The following is a 12,468-nucleotide window of genomic DNA, read 5'->3' as shown; positions in this document are numbered from 1 at the left end:
CGCGGCCGCGCCCACCTGCCGCCGGCTCCCCAGGGCGCAGGGTCTCGGAGGCTGGGGCGGCGGCCGGCCTGAGACCTCGCGGCCCTGGGCGCCCCCAACCCCGACACTCGCCCCGGCCCGGCTTTCGGGCGCACCCCTGATTCCCAGCCGCAGCGGCTCCCTCGCGGGTACCCGGGGCCGAGGCCGGCACTCACCCGCCAGCGTCCGCAGCAGCTCGGCCATGGCTCCGCGCCTGGTCTCCGCCGCCGCCTTCCGCCCGCCCGGCCGCCCTGGGGCGGGATCAGCCCGAGGCGCCCCCTCCCGGCCCGCGCCGCCCGACGCCCCGACTTGCCGAGGCCGGACCCGGAGTGGACAGTGGGGCGCGGGAGGCGGCCGGGATCCCCAGGGACCTCTGAACGGATGGCTCTTCTTCACGAGCACCCCCGATGGCCCCTGCGCGCCCCTCGCAGCCCTGGTCCCCTGGGGCTCTGACCCTGCATCCCGCCCTGGGCCGAGAGGCTCCAGGTGCCCTTGAAGCCCTGCCCCTGGAGGTGACCCCTTGACAACCTGGTACACTCATGTCCGGTTCACAGGACCCTGATCCGGACCCGCCCTCCTGGGGCCCCGTTCTCATCTTAGTGAAAGCTGGGGGCATCTTTAATGCTGCCTTTCCCTCCCACCCCAAGTCCAGTTCGCCAGCTCCCAGAAGTGTCCCTGGTGGAGGCGCAGGAAAAACAGTGTGGCAATTCCTCAGAACATCAAGCCTAGAATGACCGTACGAGGCTGGGCGGGGTAGTTCACGCCTGTAATCCCAGCACTTTGCGAGGCCGAGGCGGGCGGATCACCTGAGGTCAGGAGTTCAAGACCAGCCTGGCCACCATAGTGAATCCGCCGTCTCTACCAAAAATAGAAAAATTAGCCGGGGGTGGTGGCTCTCGCCTGGGTAATCCCAGCTACTTGGGAGCCTGAGGCAAGAGAATCGCTTGAACCTGGGAGGTGGAGGTTGCAGTGAGCTGGGATTACAGGCACCCACCAGCACACCCAGCTAATTTTTGTATTTTTAGTAGAGATGGGTTTTCACCTTGTTGGCCAGGCTGGGCTCGAACTCTCAACCTCAGGTGATATGCTTGCCTTGGCCTCCCAAAGTGCTGGTATTACTGGTGTAAGTCACTGCGCCCGGCCACTAATTGATTTTTATGTTTATTAGGAGTCTTATTTTCCTGCTTCTTTTTCACCTAGTAAATATGTTAGTAGAGATGTGGTTTCACCATGTTGCCCAGGCTGGTTTTGAACTGCTGAGCTCAAGTGATCCGCCCACCTTGGCCTCCCAAAATGCTGGGATTACAGGCGTGAGCCACCTCACCCAGCCACACCTAGTAATTTTGGATTAGATGCCAGGCATTGTGAATTTAACCTTGTTTGATATTTTCCCCTTTCATTAAATATTCTTGTTCCGAGTGCAGTGAAGTTACTTGTCAATAGTTTGATTCTTCCCAGGCTTGTTCTCCAGCGCTGTTGGGCAGGGTTAAAGCAGCGGTTCTAAGGCTAATTTGGAACAACTGAGGCTATACCCTTCTTTCTGATTACCCAGATACGGTGAGATGTTTCTAGGCTGGCTGGCGGAACCATTTCCAGCCCTATGGAAGCACTGGGTTGCTCTTCCCGCTCGTGTCTTGTCCTTTCCCTGGCCTTCAGTATTTTTCTCAAATGCAGAGCAATCAATACTCAGGTGAAAACTTAAGAGGAGGTTTACAGAGCCTCCCCCAACTCCCTGGCAGCCCCCACCCCTCTGGGGAAGCTCTCTCCTCTCTGGTTCTTTTTTTCTGCAAAATCGATCTGCTTTGGCCTCCTTGAATTCTCAACTTAGCCCCTCAACTCGGGAACCGCCAGGCTCTTTTGGGTTCTCCCTTCCTGCACCGTTGCCCAGAACCTGTCTCCAGACAGGCAGATGGGTCAATCATAAACCTGGCTGGTTCGTCATCTCCCAGGGATTGCTATCCGGTGCTGCCTGTTTAAGGTCTTCGAATCGTTGTTCCGCACACTTTGGTGGGTTTTCTTAGTTGTTTGAAGCAAAACAGCAAATCTGGTCCCCATTACATCATCATGGAAGGAAGATAGATATTATTTCATTTATGAAGTGATTCTAATTTAAAAGCAATCTTAAATGAAATTTACTACTTTTATAAATGAAATATAGTCACATAGAAATTAGTAAATTTCATTTAAGATCATTCTTACCTTTATTTTTACTTTAATTTTAGTTCCTCTGCCAATTAAATACCTCTACTTATTATTATTATTATTATTTTTTTTGAGACGGAGTTTCGTTCGTTACCCAGGCTGGAGTGCAATGGCGCGATCTCGGCTCACCGCAATCTCCGCCTCCTGGGTTCAGGCAATTCTCCTGCCTCAGCCTCCTGAGTAGCCGGGATTACAGGCACGCGCCACCATGCCCAGCTAATTTTTTATATCAGTAGAGACGGGGTTTCACCATGTTGACCAGGATGGTCTCGATCTCTTGACCTCGTGATCCACCCGCCTCGGCCTCCTAAAGTGCTGGGATTACAGGCTTGAGCCACCGCACCCGGCCTCTACTTATTTTTTTATTTATATTTTTAGTAGAAATAGGGTTTCACCATGTTGGCTGGGCTGGTCTCAAATTCCTGGCCTCAAGTGATTCTCCTGCCTCAGCCTCCCAAAGCACTAGGATTGCAGATGTGAGCCACTGCACCTGTCCTTTCTGCCCATTTTATTTACTTTATTTTATTTAATTATTTTGAGACAAAGTCTCATTCTGTGGCCCAGGCTGGAGTGCAGTGGTGCGATCTCCACTCACTGCAACCTCTGTCATCCAGGTTCAAGCAATTCTCCTGCCTCAGCCTTCCTATTAGCTGGGATTCCAGACACACGCCACCATGACTGGCAAATTTTTCTATTTTAGTAGAGATGGGGTTTCACCAAGTTGGTCAGGCTGGTCTTGAACTTCTGGCCTCAGGTGAGCCGCCCACCTCTGCCTCCCAAAGCACTGGGATTGCAGGTGTGAGCTACCATGCCTGTCCTTTTTGAATATTTTAAAATTATGTTGTTTATCTTCTTGTTGTTGAATTGTGAGGTTCTTTATATATACATTTCCTTTTATAAATATTGATTTGCAATCTTTGCTTTTTTAAAAGTGTAAATGTCTATAGGTATAAATTTCACTCTAAACACTGTTTTTGGTGCACTCCATAAATTTTTGATATGTTGTATTTTTACTTCCATTTGTCTCAAAATATTTTTTTTCTTTTTTTTTTTTTTTTTTTTGAGGCAGTATCTCACTCTGCTGCCCAGGCTATAGTGCAATGGTGCAATCGTGGCTCACTGCAACCTCCACTTCCTGGGTTCAAGCAATTCTCCTACCTCAGCCTCCTGAGTAGGTGGGATTACAGGTGTGTACCACCACACCTGGTTAATTTTTGTATTTTTAAGTAGAGACGGAGTTTCACTGTGTTACACAGGCAGGTCTCGAACTCCTGGCCTCAAGTGATCTGCCCACCTTGGCCTCCTAAAGTGCTGGGATTACAGGCAAGACCACCGCGCCCAGCCTGTCTGGAAGTATTTTATAATTTCTCTCGTGATTTCTTCTTTGACCCACTTGTCGTTTAAGACAGTACGTTGTTTGATTTCCACATAATTGTGAATATTCTAGTTTTTCTTCTGTTATTGACTTCTAGATTTGTTCCATTGTGGTAGAGAAAACACTTTGTAGAATTTCAATCTTTAAAATGTATTAAGACGTATCCTTGTGGATGTATATATGGTCTGTGCTGGAGGGCGGCCCATGTGCACTTGAGAAGAGTGTCGGCTCTATTATTATTATTTGAGATGGAGCCTCACTCTCTCCTCCAGGCTATAGAGCAGTGGCACAATCATTGTCTCTGCAGCCCCAAACTCTTGGGCTCAAGTGATCCTCCCACTTCACCCTACCAGGTAGTTGGGATTACAGCCGTGCACCACTACACCAGGCTAATTTTTTAAAGTTTTTGCAAAGTTGGGATTACAGCCATGCACCACTACACCAGGCTAATTTTTTAAAGTTTTTGCAAAGACAGAGTCTCACCGTGTTGCCCAGGCTGGTCTTGAACTTCTGGGCTCAAGCTATCCTCTCACCTCAGCCTCCCAAAGTGCTTGGATTACGGGTATGAGCTGCCACACTCAGCCTTATTATTATTTAACTGGGTGTTGTGTATATGCTTGTTACATCTGGTTGGTTTACAGAGTTGTTCAAGTCCTCTACTTCCTAATTGATCTTTTTTCAATAAAACTTCTTTAACGGACTTGTTTTATGCCTTATTGAAAGTAGGGTATTTAAGTTTCATATTATTGTGTAGAACTATTTATTCACCTTTCTGTCAATTTTTTATTTATATATTTTGGGGCTCTGTTGTTAGATGTGTATATGTTTATAATGGTTATAGCTTCTTTTCTTTTTTTTTAAATAGAGACGGGGTTTCACCATGTTGGCCAGGCTGGTCTTGAACTCCTGACCTCAGGTGATCCACCCGCCTCGGCCTCCCAGAGTGCTGGGATTACAGGCGTGAGCCACTGTGCCAGCCTCTTTTTATTTTTTTTTGCTGCCAGATCACAGTTCAAATGTTATATCTTCTTGATGGATTGAAACTTTATCAATATATAATGTACTCTTTCATCTCTGGTGACAATTTTTGGCTTAAAGTTTATTTTGCCTGATATTGATATAAACACCTCAGCTATCTTTTGGATACTACTTGTGTGAAATATGTTTTTCTGTTCTTTTTCAACGGTTTGTGTGTGGATATCTAAAGTGAGTTTTTTGTAGACAGTATATCAATGTATTATTTAAGTAATACATACTAGGCCGGGCACAGTGGCTCATGCCTGTAATCCCAGCACTTTGGGAGGCTGAGGCAGGCAGATTACTTGAGGTCAGGAGTTTGAGACCAGCCTGGCTAACATGGTGAAACCCCATCTCTACAAAAATAAAATAAAAAATTAGCCGGGAGTGGTGGCACATACCTGTAATCCCAGCTACTCAGAAGGAGGCTGGGGCAGGAGACTCAGTTGAACCCGGGAGACAGAGGTTGCAGTCAGCTGAGATGGCACCATTATACTCGAGCCTGGGTGACAGAGCAAGACTCCGTCTCAAAAAAGAAAATAAGGCCAGGTGCAGCGCCTCACACCACTAATCCTAGCACTTGAGGAGGCTGACACAGGTGGATCACAGGAGTTTGAGACCAGCCTGTCCAACATGGTGAAACCTCATTTCTACTAAAAATACAAAAATTGCCTGGCCGTGGTGGTGGATGCCTGTAATCCCAGCTACTCAGGAGGCTGAGGCAGGAGAATCGCTTGAACCTGTGAGGCGGAGGTTGCAGTGAGCCAAGATTGTGCCATTGCACTCCAGCCTGGGCAGCAGAGCAAAACTCTGTCTCAAAAACATAAAATAAAATAAAATAATCCATTCTGCCCCGTGTGCATCAGATACCTGTTTTTCCCCTCTGATCCTCCATTGCTGCCTCCTTTTGTGTTTAAGTGGTGTTTGGTGGTATGCTATTTTATTTCCCTTTTCATTTACTTTTCCGTATATTTTAAAGTTATTTTCTTAGTGGTGACCATGGGGATTACAGTTAACAACTTAAATTAATAACACCCTATTTTAAATCAATACCAACTTAGTTTCAATAGTATACAAAAATTCTACGCCTGTACTTCTCTGTCCTTCCCCCTTTACATTGTTAGTGTCACACATTACATCTTTTTACGTTCTGTGCCCAGAAACATAGCCTTATGATCATTGTTTTAGGCCTTTGTCTTTTTTTTTTTTCTTTTTTAGACGGAGTCTCACTCTGTCACCCAGGCTGGAGTGCAGAGGTGCAATCTCGGCTCACTGCAACCTCCACTTCCCAGGTTCATGAGATTTTACTGCCTCAGCCTCCCAGGTAGCTGGGATTACAGGCGCCTGCCACCATAGCTGGTTTATTTTTGTATTTTTAGTAGAGATGGGGGTTTTACCATGTTGGCCAGCTGGTCTTGAACTCCTGACCTTAAGTAATCCACCAGCCTTCACCTCCCAAAGTGCTGGGATTACAGGCGTGAGCCACCGCACCCGACGGCATTTGTCTTTCTTTCTTTCTTTCTTTTTTTTTGGCTTATGTATAAAAAGCAAAGCAAGGCATTTGTCTTTCAAATCATATTTTAAAAAGAGGATTTACAAACTAGAAGCACATCAATACTGGCTTTTATATTTATTTATGTGGCTACTTTTACCAGTGTTCTTTATTTTTTCTATGGCTTATAGTTGCTGTTTGTCGTTCTCCATTGCAGTCCAAAGGATTTCCTTTAGCGTTTCTCACAGGGCAGGTCAGCCAGCAGTGAACTCAGTTGGCTTCTGTTTGCTTATCAATGTCTTAATTTATCCTTCATTTATGAAGGCTAGCTTTTCTGAATGTAGGATTCTTGGTTGATAGTTTAAAAAAAAAAAATTTCAGCACTTTAAATATGTCATCCCACTGCCTTCTGAACCCCATTATTTTTGCTGGGAAATTGGCTGTTAATCTTATTGAGGCTCACTTATATGTGAGAAGTAACAGGGCTCATGAAGCTTTCAGGACTGTCTTTGACTTTGCCTTTCAAAAGTTTGATTATTTAATGAGTCTTGGTGGTGTCCTCTTTGAGTTGATCCTGAAATCACCTTTGCAAAGTTATGATTGAGACAGTGAAGGAGACTTAACCTAACTGACTCCATCTGGGTTTTAATCTTTAAGTCGTCCTTAGTGCTTCTTGGGTGTAGGTTGAACTAACTTTAAGAGGAAATTATTATTGTTTAAAACAAAGACAATAATAGCTCTTTCCCAAAATAAACTTCGTTCTTGTCTGGAGACCAGACTGTCTTTATAGAACTAATAGCCACAAGTTTAGAATGTATGGTCTAGGAGTCATGTAGTTGGAGGCTGCAAGATTCTGACCCTCCCTAAATTGCTCTTAAGATCAGTGTTTGAGATATTTTGCAGACCCTGTACTTGATGGATCAGTTGGTACCACCCAGGTCGATAAAATTGGCTCATCTGATCTTGTGGCCCCTACCCAGGAACTGTCAGTGCAAGAGAACAGCTTCAAACATCCCACGATTTCATTCTTACTTAAACAATCAGCACTCCTGGCTCACTAGCTTCCCCTGACCCACCAAGTTGTCCTCAAAAACTCTGATCCCTGAATGCTCCAGGAGACTGATTTGAGTAATAATAAAATTCCAGTGTCCCACACAGCCAGCTCTGTGTGAATTACTCTATCTCTGTTACAATTCCCCTGTCTTGATAAATCTACTCTGTCTGGGCAGTGGGCAAGGTGAACCCACTGGGTGGTTACAAATTTAGAGGCTCATTCAGGATAGCCCTTGTAGCTACCTGCCCATGGCTTGGTAGCTCCCCTCCAGCGATGGATCCAGAGGCCAGTCCAAGCATCTGCCTAGATCTCTTGGACTAGGGGCTGACTCTGGTACTCTCTACTGGCAGGGTTCTCCCAACCCAATGTGCATGGATTTAATTGCAATGGAAAAATAGTCTTGGGGAGACGTCCCTTAACTGTAGCCCTATCACAAGGTGTCTGTCTATAGCTCCATGATGGGGTGTCTCTCTGTAGCCCCCTGGTGGGGTGTCTGTAGCCCCCTTGTTGGGGTATCTGTCTGTAGCCCCCTGGTGGGGTGGGGTGTCTGTCTGTAGCCCCATTGCAGGGTGTCTGTCTCAGTTTGTCTCCTAGGGAGGTCTCTCCCTAACTAGTTGGCTCTCCGTGACTAGTAGGAAGAGTCTTGGTTGGGGGGACTTCTCCTCAATCAAGAAGATGTTGGGGAGATTTCTCAGACAGAGAATAGGAGGAGAGTTTGGGAGGGATACTCAAGTTCTCAGTTGAGGATCTGATTTGGAAGCCCATCTGTCCATTTTGTCTTTGTGTGTGTTTGTATATGTGGAGAGGATCTCAGAAGACATTGCTGATGGAAGTCCAGCAGGCCTAACTCGGAGAATCCTCCTTATTTATCTGGTCACATTTGGCGAGCCCTGAAGAAAGCTCAATAGGCCTGTCTTGGGTGACTATTGGCTCGTTGCCTTGCGCAGAGACCCTGTTGTGAATTATCATTTGGAGATCGTTCCTCCCTACCTGGAATGGATCAAAGAGAACAGGGACCATCTGGAGAAAGTTTGAGCTTTGCCAGGTTGATATTGGGTACCGAATGAGGTGACTAATGTCTGTTTTGTTTTCTGTATTTTGCTGGGATGGAAAATGTTCATTTGGTTCCCCATTCTGCCCACTGGGCAACATCTTGCAAAATTCAGAATCTTTTGCCTATGGTTCCATAAAATAGAAAAGGGTGATTTTCTTTTATAAAGTGGCTTGAACCCCACAGCTATGGCACAGCGAGCAGGGTCATCAGAAGCTGCTCTATTCTTCTGGAAGCTGCAGAGAAAGGGAACCCAGAAACCTGGTATGCCAACACAAAGGGTAAGAAATTCTTACCAGCCAAGTTTCTGGTCTCTCTCTCTCTTTCTCTGTCTGCATAAATGACAAATGTCACTATTTGTCTCCTCTGCAAGGGTTTGATTAATAGAAAAATGGATTTGTGAGACTGGTCTTAGCCTGTACCAAATCTGGTGTGCTTTGTACTAAGAATTTGTCCTGTATCACAGGAGAGAATGTGGGTTTAGTACCCCTATAAGCCCACTTTTCAAGCCAACCCAGCAGACTGATCAGTTACAAACTATGCTACAGTCCCTGAAAACAATACTGGATAAGATTGGTCTTGTCTTTTGTCCTTAAGAGCTTAACTTTGTGACCATGTGGGGATACTTTCTCTTGGTTTCTGCCATCCAGAGGACAGAAATTTTTGAGGTTCGTGTCACAGTTAGCCCTAAGAATTATCTTTAGCAGTTAAAAGCCTTCTCAAACTCAAAATTGGCTTCGCTAGGCTCCTTCTGGAAAGAGCAATAGAAACTGCTCAGTGCTGTACAGTTCAGTAACTAAGACTTTATCTTCGGACAGTGGTGGCCTGGGCTCAATTCTTGGCTTCTGGAATGATTCCTTTCTGGTTTGTTATTTGTGTAACTTTGCCATTTATTGAGGTTTTTATAGGTAGCTTCTGAGTTCTGCTCTGGAATTTTTCTTTCTCTGAACTACCTTGGGAAGATTGTAAATCTTGTAAAAAAAAGAAACTGTTTGCTATGTCTCTGAAGCACCTGGGAGGTTGGTTACTTTTGGTAAAGTTCAAAAGTCAGAAATATTGGCTGTGTGAATAAAGTCAGGTAATAAGATATTTGAAAGGATTTTTTTTTAAAGAGCACTTGGTTAAAAGTCAACTTAATTAAAAGTTCACAAGCAAGCTATAGGCATATTGAACAGGCCTTGATATTTTTCTCTTCTTGGATCTTTTTTTTCTGGAAAAAGGTTTTTTTTCTTTTCAGTAGACTAAATTATTTTTCTCCATTTTTTCTTGTCACTCTTAATGCACACATGAAAGGCCCTATGATAACTTCTGGTAGCCTAAAATTTCTTGAGAAAAACAGAGGAGGTACCACAGACCCCATTTTAGGAAAACAAACCAACCTCTGTTTTCCTCATAAAACCCCAGGAATTAAAAGCAGATAGGTCCCTCTCAAAATCTAAGTCTCAGCCAGGCCCAGTGGCTCACCCCTGTAACCCCAGCACTTTGGGAGGCTCAGGTGGGCAGATCGCAAGGTCAGGGGTTCGAGACCAGCCTGACCAAATGGTGAAACCCCATCTCTACCTAAAAATACAAAAATTAGCTGCGCGTGGTGGCACACAACTGTAATCCCAGCTACTTGAGAGGCTGAGGCAGGAGAATTGCTTGAACCCGGGAGGCAGAAGTTGCGGTGAGCTGAGATCACGTCACTGCACTCCAGCCTGGGTGACAGAGCGAGACTCCATCTGGAAAAAAAAAAAATCTAAGTCTCTGTTGTTTTGCATTGTGCTATCTAATGGTTTTGAGTCTTGGGGATATAAAAAATTACTTTGCATTATAAGAGAGCTTTTAGCCTTGATAAATAATAACTAGGTAAAAAAATACATATACTTTAAGAAAGGGCTAATGTCAGTTATGAAGACATACTTAACTCTTTGCACGCTTGGATCAGAGAAACATGCTCTTGGCCACCTGGAAGGTATAGAAACATCCCCAACCCCCACTAAGAGATGAGGCTCCCACAGGGGAGGGGCTGATTACAAAACGGGCTGACTGGCTTTGGGTTGCCTTGCAATGACGTGTGTGTTGGAAGCACTGCACTGTCTTCTCCCATAGTATTTCCTTCCTTTTAAAGATCCAGGATATATATAAAATGACACCCTAATTTTGGGGATCTGTCTTTGCCTTCCAACTATGCCTCCTTATTAGGCCCCAGAAACTGCATGGTTTCCTGGCCCTGTTCCTCCTCCCTGAAGCCAGTAATCCAATTAAGAAACTGGCAAATAAAAACTCTTACAAGTGCTGAATCTTCTGTCTATTTGTCTGTATACATATGTGTTGCTTGTGTAATAGTTATATAAAAAAGAGCTCTGATTAATTGGCTTAAAAAATAAATGCTTAAATCAAATATTTTGTCATTAAAGGAGAAACTTGAATGCCTTTTGTTCAAGTGACTTTAATAATCTTTTGGAAATAAAGACAATTTTAGAAATTATTGGTAAAATAAAAATGTCTTCAAAATTTAGACATTTAGTCTAAATTAAGGCCAGATATTAGACTTAATAAATGTTTTAAGGTCACAAACTGTTTCTTTGACTTTTGAAAATTATTCAATTTGCCTACTTTGGAAAGAGTCAGATCTTATCTTCACTTCTGTCTGATGTTCTAGAACTCCACGCCTAGTACATAATTAAAATTACTTACCAGGTTTTCACCAAGAATAAAAGTTGCTAAGAGTTAACATTGTAACATGTAATTGAGACTACCAGAGAAACAATTTTACATATAAGGTGTGTAAGGTAAGTAAAAGATTGTACGAAAGCACAGGAATATGGCTTTTATTAAAGGGAATGTGGCCAGGTGTGGTGGCTCATGCCTGTAATCCCAGCACTCTGGGAGGCAGAGGCAGGCAGATCATGAGGTCAAGAGATCAAGACCATCCTGACCAACATGGTGAAACCCCGTCTCTACTAAAAATACAAAAATTAGCTGGGTGTGCTGGCGCACGCCTGTAGTCCCAGCTACTTTGGAGGCTAAGGCAGGAGAATTGCTTGAACCCAGGATTCGGAGGTTACAGTGAGTTGAGATTGCACCACTGCACTCCAGCTTAGTGACAGAGTAAGACTCCATAAAAAAAAAAAGGAATGTAATTTTGTCTAGTTCAGAAAGTTTAAAGATTATCTTAACCTAAGAGTAACTGGACAAAACTGAAGGTTTAAAAAAAGTAAAAAGGGTTTATGAAGGGTTGGTCTTGTAAAAAAAAGTTCTGTGGGTATGAGCAAGTTGGCTAATATTTGAAGGGAATTATTTAATTTTTTTCTGTAGGTTGAACATTAAAATAAAAGTGCACAAATATGGGGCCAGAATCTGAGCCCATGTGTCTGAATAACAGAGTTTTCTTGGAAACTGATCAACTTGTTTCTGAATTTAGAACCCTAAAATTATAAAGGGTTCTAAAAACTTTATGGAAATCTTGCTTTATGGTCAAACTAATTAAAATTGGATACATTTATAAAAGTTTATTGTAAAATCAGCCTTAGCATTAAAGATGCACTAATACAAATATTAAATTTGGGTTTTTTTTTAAAATGAGTTTTATGTAACATTCAAAGAAAATGAAGGGGTTTTGTTTGCCCCTTTGGGTAAATTACAGGGAAAAGGGGGAGGAGAAAGAAGAGACAGAATCAGTTGGCCTCATGCTATCTTCACTGGATCTTGTTGTTTGGAAAGCTAAGTCTCCTCTATCAGAGTAAAGGTTTTTTTTCTTTTTTAAATTAAATTGGAGTTTTTGTTTTGGCCAAATGAAGACTTATGGAGACCTGGGATTCTATTTTGTGATATCCACTGTTTTAAACCTTTGATATTTGACAAACTTTCCAAAATCAAATGATAAATTATGTCTCTTTCTAACCTAATCTTTTAGATATTAGGTCCACTAATGTCCAAAAATGACATTTGGCTATGTGGTATAAAAATTATACAAGAAGCAATGTCAAATATGAAATGGTGTCTGGCTTTCTTTGGGCTGTATTTGTATAAATATGTTATTAGTATGTGTTCCAAAATTATGATAAACTCCTATAATTCTGATATAATTGAGTGTACATTATAATTTTTAGTAAAATTGTTGTTTGCTACAGAAGTAACCAAAATTTCTAGTCAACTGTGGTTTTAGTAATGGCTGTCCTAAGACATTTTGTCATCTATAGACAATTTTTGTCTTGTCTGATCCTCTTTAAAAGGTGGTTTATAATCAGCTCTAGAACTTTGACAGGTGCTCTTGA

Source organism: Aotus nancymaae, unplaced genomic scaffold, assembly GCF_030222135.1.
Source record: "Aotus nancymaae isolate 86718 unplaced genomic scaffold, 86718_ANA_hifiasm-v0.15.2.pri h1tg000158l, whole genome shotgun sequence".
Lineage (NCBI taxonomy): Eukaryota > Metazoa > Chordata > Mammalia > Primates > Aotidae > Aotus > Aotus nancymaae.
This window is presented reverse-complemented; position numbering follows the sequence as displayed.